The sequence below is a fragment of the Dendrobates tinctorius genome, unplaced genomic scaffold, assembly GCF_039654945.1.
Source record: "Dendrobates tinctorius isolate UK_male_01 unplaced genomic scaffold, ASM3965494v1 ptg000078l, whole genome shotgun sequence".
Classification (NCBI taxonomy): Eukaryota; Metazoa; Chordata; class Amphibia; order Anura; family Dendrobatidae; genus Dendrobates; species Dendrobates tinctorius.
This window is the reverse complement of record NW_027361746.1, coordinates 1101153-1115645: the sequence shown is the minus strand read 5'-3', so window position 1 is coordinate 1115645 and position 14493 is coordinate 1101153. Positions and strand designations below refer to the sequence as shown.

The following is a 14493-nucleotide window of genomic DNA, read 5'->3' as shown; positions in this document are numbered from 1 at the left end:
GTGATGGCTTGTTTTCCATGGGGCGAGATGTTTTTATTGATACAATATTGGGATACATGTGACATTTTGATCGCATTTTTTTTGGTATTGCAGCAGCCAAAGAAGCAAATTTTGGCGCTCTCGAAATTTTGCCGTTTACCGATCAAGTTAATTATTTTTATATTTTGGTAGATCGGATTTTTCTGAAAGTGGCAATACCGCAGATGTGTATTTTTAAAAAATGTATTAAATTTATTTTTAATAGGGGAAAGGTGGGTGATTTGAACTTTTATGTTTTTTTTTTATTTTTTCATATATTTTAAAACTTTTTTTTTACTTTTCACAGTACTTGTTAGTCCTCTTATGGGACTTGACGCTATGTTACTCTGATCTCTTGTGCTACATACAGTGAAGCCACAGCGATGTTGAAAACAGGCGGGGTTTCAAGGGAGCTTTGTAATGAGAAGTAAGGAGGTCTTCAACAGACCCCCGGCTGTCATCATAACCCATCAGCAACCCGCGATCACGTCAAGGGAGCGCCAATAGACACATGGAATGACCGATGCGTTCTTCAGGCCATTGTTAGAGTATGACAGTGGTGATTGACAGGTTAACAATCGTGGGTGGCACTGCGCTACTCGCGATTGTTAGAAGCAGGTCGCGCCTGTAATCCACAGCCATTAGCTGCTGAGTCTGGGGTGAGCTCACCCCGTGAGCGTGCTCCATATACCTGCTACCGACTTGCGACATACATATAAGGTGGATGTTGTGAAGGGTTATTTCTATAAGCACTTTGCAATTTTATCCATTTATAATGATGAAAAAAAACCTTTGAAGGGAATCTGTCACAATGTTTTTGCTACCTAATCTGAGTGCAGCATAATGTAGGGAAAGTAACCCTTATTCCAGCGATGTGTCACTCACTGGACTGCATGCTGCAGTATTTATAAAATCACTGTTTTATCAGCAGATTATCCCTACAAGACTAGTAAACCTGCTGCCATGTAGTCCAACAATGCCCCCACCACTAATTGACACTTTCTGCCTATGCATAGTATACACAGAAGGCTGGCTGCCAATCAGAGGTGTTAGAAGGGTTATAAGGAGCTCAGAATTCAGAGAACTGCAGAAACTACAGAAAATGAAACAGTTTTTAATTGAAACTACAGAAACCAGTAAAGTAAGTGACACATCGATGGAATCAGCCTCTCTGCCCCTGGTGAGATTCCTTATAGAAATAAACAGATGCCCTTTTCTAGGCAACTGTGGGCTGCTATTTTTAGGCTGAGGGGACAATATCCATGGTCCCTTACAAGCCTGAGAATACCAGTCCCCAGCTCTCTGCTTTAGCTTGGCTGGTTGTCCAAAATTCCACCGCATGCCGTTTGTTGTTTATTTAAATAATTTAAAAATACTTTGTGGGGACCCCTCTATTCTTGATAACCAGCCTTGCTGAAGCAGACAGGTGAAGGTTGCAGCCCCAGCTGTCAGTTTTGCCTGGCTGGCTATCCAAAATACAGGGGAACCCACACTGCTTTCTTTTTTAATTATTTATTTACAGCACAGTAGCTGACTGATGAGCAGTCCAACTTCTGCTCTTACTGTTATTAGTGGCAGCAGGTGTCGGTGGATGGGAACCATAGCCCCATCAGCTGACACTAGTGACCAGAGGTGAACTTTACACCTCCAATCAAGCGGTGTGCTCACGCTGGCTTTTGACAGCATAGGAATCGCAGGTTTCTGACCGGCAGTGATGATTCTACCCCATGAAACGGAAGCCAGGGGGATAGCCATGGCTAATGGTGGCTGCTTTGTCGCACCCTAGCCCTCCGTCACATAAACACGTCCCTTCTGTGGTGCACTTGGTGGTCCATTTACTGGTACATCTGGGTCCTCCTCGGTCTGCTGGGGCTTCTTTCCTTTAAGTACCACGTAATGACAGGCAGAGTCCAAATCCAGTTTCAATAAAACAAGTTTACTCAGCTCGTCCAGTTTAGTCGCAGAAATTGCTCAAGGTTCTTCACAACGTATCATTATTCCGTTTCCTGTACTGTCGGACACCTCACTTCTCCAGGAATATCGCAGGGTCGTACCATCACATTCGGCACCACAGCTTCCTGACTAACTCACTTCACGAGTTCCCTGTCCCCTTCGCCTCGGACGTTTAGGGTTGTTCACACAAAGTTAGCCGCTACCATATTGATGCTGCCCTGTATTCCTCCACCACCATGTGACTGTCAGCCCATAGGCCCTGGATGGCTGGGCTCCCCAGCTTAAAAGTTACGGGGTACAACTGTCCTGTCCTGGCTCCCAGCACCAACTGACTAACTCCAGGAACATTCTAACATTCTCCAGCAGGACTTGGCACCTGTCCACACTGCCAAAAGTACCAATACCTGGTTTACAAACAACAGTATCACTGTGCTTGATTGGCCAGCAAACTCGCCTGACCTTAACCCCATAGAGAATAGAGAATCTATGGGGCATTGTCAAGAGGAAGATGAGAGACACCAGACCCAACAATGCAAATGAGCTGAAGGCTGCTCAAAGCAACCTGGGCTTCCATAACACCTCAGCAGTGCCACAGGCTGATCACCTCCATGCCATGCCGCATTGATGCAGTAATTGATGCCAAAGGAACCCCGACCAAATAATGAGTTCATTTACTGAATATACATTTCAGTAGGCCAATACTTTGGATTTTAAAATCATTTTATGAAGTTGATGTTATAAAGTATTCTAATTTACTGAGATAATGACTTTTGGGTTTTCATTGGCTGTAAGCCATAATCATCAATATTAACAGAAATAAACACTTGAAAAACATCCCCGTGTTTGTAATGACTATATAATATATGAGTTTCACTTTTTGTATTGAAGAACAGAAATAAATTAACTTTTTGATGATATTCTAATTTTATGAGATGCACCTGTAGGTGTATGGGTGGACTGCAGAAGGCGGGTTATCAAACTTGGGGTTATTCAGTTTGGAAAAACGACAGTACAGACATCTTTCTAATGATCTTTTTACTCTTAAGGTACTGTCACACTTAGCGATGTACCAGCGATCCCGACCAGCGATATGACGCGGTCAGGATCGCTGGTACATCGCTAAGTGGTCACTAGTGAGCTGCCACACAGGCAGATCTCACCAGCGACATAGCAGGGGTCGGGGGTCGCTACTTACCTGTCAGACGAGGCGATCCTGACGTCCTCCCGCCCGGCTCCACGCTCGTCTCTCCACAGGAAGCGCCACAGGAAGCTGACGACGAGAAGCGGTCCACGACGTTCTCGTGTGATCAGCGATAACCAGCGAGGGAGCGGGTCGTAGGTAAGTATCAGACACAGCGATGTCGCTAGCAATATCGCTATAACGTCACAAGTTATAGCGATATCGCTTAGTGTGACAGGCCCTTTAGACCTGTGACAGGGACAAAGGGCTTCCTCTACGTCTAGAGGAAAGAAGGTTTAATCATAATCACAGATACAGAATCTTTACTGTAAGAGCAGTGAGACTATGGAACTCTCTGCCACGTGATGTTACAATGGTTCATTCATTTCTAAAATTCAAGAGGAGCCTCAGTGCCTTTCTTGAAAATTATGTTATTATACGTTATGGGCATTAGATTCTGTGATGGGACAATGATCCGGCGGAACTAGTCCATTTGCCATATGTGGAGTCGGGAAGGCATTTTTCCCCTAATATGGAGCTATTAATCTCTGTCGTGGGGTTTTTGCCTTTCCCTGGATCAACATTTTAGACTACAGGTTGAACTCAATGGACTTAAGTCTACCTTCAACCATAAAAAACTATGAAACTATCATTTACTGCACACATGACAATCATCTACAGTCTTTACATTCATTTCTCTCCCTTCCATGTAGATTACGTGTGTCAGCAGCTCTCCCATTGTTTATATGGGGGATGTGCTGCCAACATCAAGGATTTTTTCCAACAAACGAATTATTGTTTGTCGTTAACACCTTTAACTGGGCAATGATTGGGACCAGTTGTACTGACTATTAAAGGCTATTTACTTAGATCACTCTATATTGCCTGCCTATTAGTTACCTTGTGTTACTCGGCAGGATTCAATCTGCATAAGAAAAGGACAAGGGAGAGATGGGACTACATTATGACAGGGGAATAAACACTGGTGATTACAGTCAACATAAGAACACAAAGCATGCACCAACCATGAATGCCCAGAGGGCCATCAGATTCAGAGTGCTGTACCTTGTGCTAGATAACTTAGCCATTATAATGACATAGGTATCATGCTAACAGTCATATTAGGGTCCTGTATAACTTTTGAGGTGTACGGAGTCATAATAGAGCATCCTTGGACCTCTCAAGATCCTACTGTTCCCTTATCTTCCACCAATTTCATGCGGAGAGTTTTCCTTCGATATTCATAAGGATGCCATACATGGAGCTATAACCCCATAATGTGGCAATGCGTGAACTCCAGTGGCCTTCCGGTCAGTAGTGGGACTCCTTGTGCTGCTGCTCTTGGGCTTGGCTCTGATAGCTGTCGGCCAAATGTTCTCTCTCCAAATGAGAAGCACATACCCAGCGGCTTATCTCCCCTGAAACAAAAGGATTGGGCATGGAGATTCAAAATGCCTGATGCTTCTCTCTCCCAACATCATCTTTTGGGGAACAATCCAAAACCCCCCATGCACATCAGATGGTCTTCAGCTTCCATTGAAATCAGCACCTTCAGCCAGCTTTTATCCAATGTGTTTAGGGTCGCGTAAGATTATAATTGCCTTTCCAGGTAGACCTTAAGGTGCCCATGCAAAGTGCGACGGACCCTCCCTTTTCGGTGCGGACCAGACTAGTATTATTTCTCTGTGTTTCCTTAATCTCTCAGTACAAAAAATGCTGTCTCCTGAATGAAAGCTCAGCTATCAAAAGTGTATGGGAATCTCTAGGTTCCACTCCCACGTCCATCAAAGGACACGTTTGTTAACCTTTGAACATGCGTGATATGTGTCTTCAATTCCGCAATCATAAGAAATCCAGAAATATTGGATTTTTTTGCTATTTTTGCACAATGCCTCCCCCTAATATACACTGCATATGAGTTTTAAAAGTTGTTTTGCATGAGATTGCATCACAGAACATTGTGATTGATGTCTTTGTGAAGCCTCAGCCCAATCAGGCCTTTTCCAAGCATCAGCAATATTTATCACCCACAATTTCCAGAACAGCTCTACATATATTTCTGGGCAATATTAGCTGATTAAATTTCTAAATTTACACTCCTGTGCTCCAGTTATGAAATCCAAATCTATAAAAACCTGTGTAATGTATGATCGGAAAACGTACAACAGCCCATGTCACATCGCATTCAGTTGTGTTCGGATGATGAAAACAATACCCTGACAGGATGAAGACAATTGTGAATGATTGGGCTCCCGCTGTGCTTTACAATGCACAGAGATACTGCATTGTGTGAAGTACTTGCCAACAATTTGCAGATAAAGCTTATTTCCATGCTCTGCATATCCATGGCCAGTCCATCAGTGAAAGCGTATATGTCCACAGCATAATGCTTCAGGGTGCTGCCTGAAGATTGCAGGAGTAATACCAATAAAATAAGGGTATACAATTACTTTTCCAATTTTATTTGCATTTTTAAATAATGTTTAGGCTATAATTTTATTTTAATAAATAGATTAAATAAATGTGCGCGTGTGTATACACTGCTCAAATAAATAAAAGGAACACTTAAACAACACAATGCAACTCCAAGTCAATCACACTTCTGTGAAATCAACTTCTCCAGTTATGAAGCAACACAGATTGTGAATCAATTTTTCCTGTTGTTGTGCAAATGGAACAGACAACTGGTAGAAATGATAGGCAATTAGCAAGACAAGCCCTATAAAGAAGTGGTTCTGCAGGGGTGACCACAGACCATTTTTCTTTTCTCATCCTTTTTGGCTGTTGTTTTGGTCACTTTTGCATTTGGTCATTGCTCTCACCCCTAGAGGTACAGTAGTATGAGGTGGTGTCTACAACCCACAAAGGTTTCTCAGGTAGTACAGCTCATCCAAGATGGCACATCAATACGAGCTGTGGCAAAAAGGGTAGCTGTGTCTGTCAGCACTGTTCAGAGCATGGAGCAGATACCAGAAGACAGGCTAGTATTACTAGGAGACGTGGAGGTGACCGTAGGAGGGCAGCAACCCAGCAGCAGTACCGCTACCTTCTCCTTTGTGCAAGGAGGAACAGAAGCCACGCCACAGCCCTGAAAAATGACCTCCAGCAGGCTACTAACATCTATGTGTCTGCTCAAACTGTCAGAAACAGACTCCATGAGGGTGGTATAAGGGCCCGATGTCCACAACTGGGTGTTGTGCTTACAGTCCAACACCGTACATGACGATTGGCATTTGCCAGAGAACACCAAGATTGACAGATTCAACATTGGCAACCTGTGCTCTTCATGGATGAGAGCAGGTTCACACTGAGCACATGTGACAGACATGACAGAATCAGGAGACAAAGGAGTGGATTCAGAACAACTCTGTGACCATTCTTGACCGGCCCAGCCAGAGCCCTGATCTAAACCCAATTGAGACGTGAAAATGGCTGTCCAACAACGTTCACCGTCCAACCTGAGGGAACTGGAGAGGATCTGCAAGGAAGAATGGCAGAGGATCCCCAAATCCAGGTGTGAAAAACTTGTTGCATCATTCCCAAGAAGCTCATGGCTGTACTAGCTTAAAAGGGTGCTTCTACTCAATACTTTTCTAAGATGGTCCATCTTCTATCACTCCCAAAGTTGCCATCTTCTTCTGAGTTGGTGCCCTTGTTATTACATCAGGTGGTTCGGTTGCACGGGATTCCTGAGAACATTGTGTCGGACAGAGGAGTCCACTTTGTTTCCAGATTTTGGAGAGCTTTTTGTTCCAAACTGGGAATTCAGTTATCTTTCTCCTCTGCATTTCATCCTCAGACCAATGGGCAGACTGAGAGAACAAACCAGACTTTGGAGTCCTATTTGAGATGTTTCATATCTGCTGATCAGGATGACTGGGTCTCATTTTTGCCTTTGGCTGAATTCGCGCTAAACAATAGAGCTAGTTCTGCCACTTTGATGTCGTCCTTTTTCTGTAACTTTGGGTTTCATCCTCGATTTTCTTCAAGGCAAGTGGAATCTTCGGCCTGCCCAAGTGTGGACTCGGTGGTAGAGAGAATGCAGCAGATTTGGGACAAAGTGGTGGATAAGTTGTCCCACTCTCAGGAAAAGGCCCAACGTTTTTCCAACCGGCATAGGACCATTGGTCCCCAGTTTAAAGTGGGTGATATGGTTTGGTTGTCTTGAAAGAATATCCCTATGAAGGTTGCGTCTCCAAAATTCAAGGCAAGATTCATTGGACCTTATAAGATTTTGGAGATTCTTAATCCCGTTTCTTTCCGATTGGCTCTTCCAGTTACGTTTAAGATCCATATGGTGTTTCATAAATCTTTGTTGAAGAGGTTTGTGGAGCCCTTAGTTCCTATGGCGGTGCCTCCTGACCCTGTATTGGTTAAAGGCAATTTGGAGTATGAGGTAGAGAAAATATTGGATTCTCGTTTGGCTAGACGGAGACTCCAGTACTTGGTCAAATGGAAGGGTTATGGCCAGGAGGATAATTCTTGGGTCTCTGCTTCTGACATTCATGCCGAAGATTGGTTCGTGCTTTTCACTGGGCCCATCCTGATCGGCCTGGTGACGTGGATGAGGGTTTGGTGACCTCTCCTCAAGGGGGGGGTTACTGTTGTGAATTCGCTTTCTGGCCTCCCTCTGGTTATTACTGAAGGTAGTGGAGCTGGTCAGATTGACAGAGGGGTTGCGAGTTCTCTTTCTGGGCTCCCTCTGGTGGCTACTGGAGGTAATGAAGCTGATCTGATTGACAGAGGCTTGCCACCTGATAATGATGATGACAATTGGAGGTCTGGGGTTTCAGATTGGGATTTAAGACAGCCGACTCCCTCTATCCCTGCTGGTGATTTGCTTCCTGTTCCTTCTGAGGTCTGATTTCTCCAGCTCTGTCCCTACATGTTCAGCTAAATGGTTTATTTGCTACTCTGCTTGCATTTGATCTGGTTTTGTCTTTCTCTTCTTGGTGCGGGTCAGCCAGCTCCGGCTGGGGCTGTGCTGAATCACCGCCCATATGTTACTGCTTGCGCCACTTTGTTTTATCCCCTGTTAGATTGGTCTCTTTTTGCTCTGCTTTCAGAATATACCAGAGTGCTGATATAGTGGGGGGCGAAGTCGTGTGACTTCAGTGTTTTTTGCATCAGATGTGTTGGACTTTTTGCAGGGTTTTTTGCATGATTGCAGACAGTGTCTTTCCTTTCCTGTCTAGTCAGTGTGGGCCCCATCATTTGCTCAGTTTATTTTCCTGCCTGTGCTTGTGTTTTCATCTTGTCTCACCGACAATATATGTTTGACGGCTATCTATTCCTTTGGGGTCTGCTCTGGGGCAGTTTAGATTTCCCCTTTCTTGCTTTAAGGGCATGTCACACTAAGAGATATCGCTAGCAATATCGCTATAACTAGTGACGTTATAGCGATATTGCTAGCGATATCTCTGTGTCTGATACTTACCTACGACCGGCTCCCCCGCTGGTTATCGCTGATCGCGCGAGAACGTTCAGGACTGTTTCTCGTCGTCAGCTTCCTGTGGCGCTTCCTGCTGTGAGGATGAGCGACGCGTGGAGCCGGGCGGGAGGACGCAGGATCGCCTGGTGTGACAGGTAAGTAGCGACCCCCGTCCCCAGCGATGTCGCTGGTGAGATCTGCCTGTGTGGCAGCTCACTAGCGACCACTTAGCGATGTACCAGCGATCCTGACCGCGTCATATCGCTGGTCAGGATTGCTTGTACATCGCTAAGTGTGACAGTACCTTTAGGCTTAGTTAGCTCTCCAGCTGTGCTGAGGCGTCTAGGATCATCGTACTGTAGGTACGCTCCACGGCTACTGCTAGTTGTGTGGATAGGATCAGGGGTCTGCAATCCGCTTAGGCACCAACCTCTCTGGTTTTCTGTGGCTTAGCCTGGACCTGCTGTCCTCCTTGGTCACCCATTCATAACAGCCCCCATACACACTAGACTGTTGACCAATTTTGCCAATATTGGCAGGTTTAGACAAAGTTAGTCTAATGTGTATGGGGGCCTTTACGGCTGGAAAACTAGATGACAAACAATATGGCCACCGATTTAACTCCCAAAGAGGTTGCCCCCAACTCTCTCCAGGCTCCTGAATGAGAAATTTGACTGGCTTTGTCACGTCTGCATCACTATATTATGACACGGATTTTCTGTTCAGTAAGGGTACCGATTCACTTTGTGACGCACCAGCGATCCCGACAACGATACGACCTGGTAAGGATCGCTGGTATGTCGCTACATGGTCGCTAGTAAGCTGTCAAACAGGCAGATCTACTCAACGATGCAGCAACGATACAGCGATCCGTATAACGACCTCGGCGGTCGTTGGGACCTTGTCACACAACAGCTATTCTGACGACTCACGCCTGCGTCCCTGAGTTCTGCGTCGCCAACGAGGTCGCTCGTCGGCGTCAAACACAGCAATGCATGCTGGTCAGCGGGACGCCAACAATGAAAAAATGGCCTAGGACATTCGAGCACGATCAGCGATATCCAGCGGGGAGCCGGTCGCCGCTATGTGTCACATGTAGCGAGATCGCTGGTGAGGTCGCTGTTACGCCACAAAATCGGTGACTTATCAGTGATCTCGCTAACGATCTTGTTATGCTAGATGGGTGACAACTCTGTGGGAAGTTGTGCCAACAGTCATATTGGCGGTTTTCTTAAAAGACTGCTGAATATATTTTTAATATCAGATAGAGGATGACATATTGGAAGCAAAAATTATTAATTTTTGTAAAATTATTATTTTTATCAAATACTGCAACATTTATACAACTTTAAGGAATAATTAAGTACAGTGTAAATTACAGAAATTATACTTTGCTTTAAAATCTACAGATTTGACAAATTTAAATAATTATCCCGTGCATTTATTGTGAAGAGCAGGGTTAATGTGTCAAATATATTTTGCTCTAAATTCAATAGTAAATGTGCAATGGTAAACGTTTCAATTATCACAATTATTTTTTTAATTCATGTCCTAGCTAGAACATGTGTGAAAAACAGCAAAAAAAAAAAAAAAAAAAAAACAGGCAAAAGTTTTGGAAACTTTTCCCAGGATGTTTACAAAGCAGCTTAGACACCAATAGTCCGCCGTAACAAGATTAGGAGGCAAACTATGCTGCATGTTATTTTTACAAAGATGTTATTTTGTTAATTTTCCTTATGCTTTGCTACTGGTATTATGTTTTATTTTTGTTTATTCTTTTATTTATTTTTTTTTTTTTTACAAAAAAAGTAAAATGGTATTGTTTTTGCCAAATTTCGAAAAAAAAAACAAACTACTGATAGGAGACGTTTGAAAAAGAATTTTGAGACAAGAAAAGGATAAATATCTGGTTGACCGTGTAAAATTCATTGTGACAAGTAAAGGAAATTGTGAGAGAGAAAAAAAAGACGACAAGAAGAAAAAAAAAGATAGCTTAACCACTTCCGTATAATACAAAATACAAAATGTGATGTAATCATACATGACTTTATTAACAACTGTATATATTAAAAAAAAAATGTTGATGATAGAATTGTTGATTTAACCCGTTAAGTGGGAGATTCTTGCGAGAAAAAAAAGCAGATTAATGTGTTCCAGGCATGGCTAAGTACTGAAAAACGGTTAAGGCTCTTTCATCAAGTTCTTTTCTGGGAAGGCTCTGTAGACACAATAGGGATTACAAGTCTCTTTGATGAAGTCTCTCTCATTTGAACCTGTTTCTCTTTCCCCCATGAAACTAAAGATAATCTCCCTGAAATGAACATTTCCCCTTTTGAATGATGGCTCAGACAAATGATAAGGGTTGAAAAAGCAGAGACACACTGACAAAAGAAAAGCAAAAACATCCAAAAAGTAAAAGCAGAAGATTAGGTATTATGACATCCCATTGAAATACAGAGTGGGTTACTGGGTGGAAAGCAAACGGAGTCATCTCAGAGCATTCACGCACTCAGCGAGGGGCAGCCTCCTAGCCCTGTATGGACTAATATTCTATACAGTCATTCCGTGAAGTCTTGGTGGTGGCGGTTTTGTTTTCTCTTACATTATTCTTGTTTTTGTTGTTGTTGGCTGAAAATAAAACATACACAACAGTGTTATAAAAGTACACCGTCCATACAACAGTGGATCTCAGAGAAAGAACTGAACTCCAAGTGCATGCAAGGTGCCAGTACGTAAAGGTTTTAATTTTTAGTTCCTAAATCAATAGTTCACGCAAAGCTAAGAAATATTTCAATTCGAGATGAGCGGATCTGACGACATTCCATTTCGACAAATCGTGGTGATCAAATTGGGAAATTCGATATGTAGTAAATTTATATTGAATACTCTGGAGGCTTAACCCCTTTAAAGACCGCCGATACGCCTTTTAACGATCATTAAGGGGCCTTATTCCTCAGTGCCATGGTTTAACCGCGCTGAGGAACAAGGGAGTACAACCGCCTGGCATCAGCAATTTCCGTGGATGTGAGCTGTTCATGACAGCTGACACACTGCTGTATTGGCCCAGGATGGTTTTGTAACCGATTGGGAGTTGATTAACCCCTTAAATACTGGTGTCAATCGTGACAGCGGTATTTAATTGGTTTCAAAGGGGTCACAAGACCCCCTAGTAACCAGACCCCCGCAATGAGAATAGTGGGTCCTGATGGTTACCATGGTACCCCGATATCATGTGATGACCCCAGGGTACAGTAGCCTGTCAGATCCAGCAATAAGCTGCGCCACATGATAATACCATCACTGTGCCCCTTACATGGCAATAATGCCTCCTTTATGCCCTCTAATGTAAAATACCTTCTAGAAAATATTAATGTCCTGAGCAAGGGCCCTACAAATCAGTGCTCCCTAGGAAGTAATACCACCCCTTGTGCATATTTGATGGTCATAGTACTCTGAGTGCCCTTGTAACAATAATGCTTAAGTGCCCATCTAATAATGTCCTCCCGAGTCCCCCAATGTACAGGTCCTTTATATACATTATGATGGATGGGCCCACAGCTCCCCTATACACAGTACAATGCACGAAAGCTCCCCTATACACAGTATAGTGGGCCCACAGCTCCCATACACATAGGTAATTTCCCCACTGATCCCCCAAAGCACAGTATGACGCCCATAGTAGTCCTCATACTGTATAATGGACCCCGCATTAGCTCCCAAACTGTATAATGGCCCCTGCATTAGCTCCCACACTGTATAATAGCCCCTGCATTAGTCCCTAAGCTGCATAATGGTCTCTGCATCACCCCCACACTATGTATAAGGCTCCCTGTTATGAATGGGTCACCGAGGAAGATAGCAGGCCCAGGCTAAGCAGATTGCAGACCCCTGATCCTATCCACACAACTAGCAGTAGCCGTGGAGCGGCACAGCCGGAGAGCTAACTAAGCCTAAAGCAAGAAAGGGGAAATCTAAACTGCCCCGGAGCAGACCCCAAAGGAATAGATAGCCCCCAAACATATATTGTCGGTGAGACAAGATGAAAACACAAACACAGGCAGGAAAATAGACTGAGCAAATGATGGGGCCCACACTGACTAGATAGGACAGGAAAGGAAAGTTATGGATGAGTCACCGAGGAGGAAAAACAAAAACAAGCTAAGCCCCAGAAAACCAGAGAGGTTGGTAACTAAGCGGATTGCAGACCCCTGATCCTATCCACACAACTAGCAGTAGCCTTGGAGCGTACCTACGATGATCCTAGACGCTTCGTCACAGCCGGAGAACTAAATAAGCCTAAAGCAAGAAAAGGGGAAACCTAAACTGCCCCAGAGCAGAGCCCAAAGCAATAGACAGCCCCCAAACATGTATTGACAGTGAGACAAGATGAAAACACAATCACAGACAGAAAAATAGGCTGAGCAAACGATGGGGCCCACACTAACTAGAAAGGACAGGAAAGGAAAGATGCTGTTTGCAATCATGCACAAAACCCTACCAAAAAATGTCCAACACTTTCTGATAACAAAAACCCTGAAGTCGCTAGACTTCAATTCCCTATATATCAGCACTCTGGTATATTCTGAAGACAGAGCAAAAAGAGACCAATCTGATCAGGGACAAAAAGCAAACTGGCATAAACAGAGACATAAGAATGGAAATTCAGCACAGCCCCAGCAGGGGCTAGCTGACCACAAAAACTGAGTAAACCAGACCAAATCTCATGTGAGAAATAGCAGAGCACACTTAGCTTGAGAAGGCAGGAACAGAACTGGAAACCAGAACCTCAGGGCAGAAGAAAATCACCAGCACAAAATTAGGGAGTCGGCTGTCTTAAATCCAGTCAGAGACTCCTGATGTCCACTCACAGTCCTCCTCCTCAGGTGGCAGGTCTCTGCAATTTAGATCAGCGTCATTACCTGCTGTCACCACCAGAGGGAGCCCGGATGGAGAACTCACGACTCCTCTGTCAACACAGCCATCTCCACCACCCTCACCAGAAGCCAGAGGTAAACCAGAAAATGAGTTCACAACAGGAAAGACACTGTCTGCAATCACGCAAAAAACCCTGCAAAAAGTCCAACACGTCTGATGCACAGAAAACACTGAAGTTGCACGACTTCGCCCCCACTATATCAGCACTCTGGTATATTCTGAAAGCAAAGCAAAAAGAGACCAATATAACAGGGGACAAAGCAAACTGGCACAAGCATTAACATATGGGCGGTGATTCAGCAAAGCCCCAGCTGGAGCTGGCTGACCCGCACAAAGCAGAGATAGACAAAACCAGATCAAATGCAAACAGAATAGCAAATGAACAACTTAGCTGAACCATGCAGAGACAGAGCAGGAGACATCAGACCTCAGAAGGCACAGGAAGAAAATCACCAGTAGGGATAGAGAGAGTCGGCTGTCTTAAATCCCAATCTGAAACCCCAGATCTCCAATCGACATCCTCATTATCAGGTGGCCGGCCTCTGTCAATTAGATCAGCTCCACTACCTCCAGTAACCACCAGAGGGAGCCCAGAAAGAGAACTCGTAACCCCTCTGTCAATTTGACCAGCTCCACTACCTTCAGTAATAACCAGAGGGAGGCCAGAAAGCGAATTCACAACAGCTCCCCCATTGTTTATGATGCCCCCACATCACACTACAAGTTTTCATTAACATAAATCATATACTAACACCTAACCCAGGATCCTGACAAATCCAGCGGTAAATCAACGCACTGTCATAGCGCCAACACACGTACAGAAAGTCAGTCCCAATGCAGTGTGATGATGTCACCGCGTCATTGGCTCCACGCCCATTCTGTAGACTGCAGACTTAAAGTGACCTTCAGTTAACGGAACAGAGAGAGGTAGTGCAAGGAGACATTGTCTCCCTGCTCCAACGCAGGGATTATCTGT

At 44.2% G+C, this 14493-nt stretch overlaps 1 long non-coding RNA gene across 1 annotated transcript in view; it reads right to left on the bottom strand.

Annotated features, from left to right (window-relative positions):
* Window positions 1-10609: 10609 nt before the first annotated feature.
* LOC141096676 (uncharacterized) overlaps window positions 10610-14493 on the bottom strand; it is a 49405-nt gene continuing 45521 nt past the window's right edge. The window contains exon 2 of the long non-coding RNA XR_012233750.1: window positions 10610-11210. This is a non-coding gene — a long non-coding RNA (uncharacterized lncRNA). The remainder of the gene's footprint in view (window positions 11211-14493) is intronic.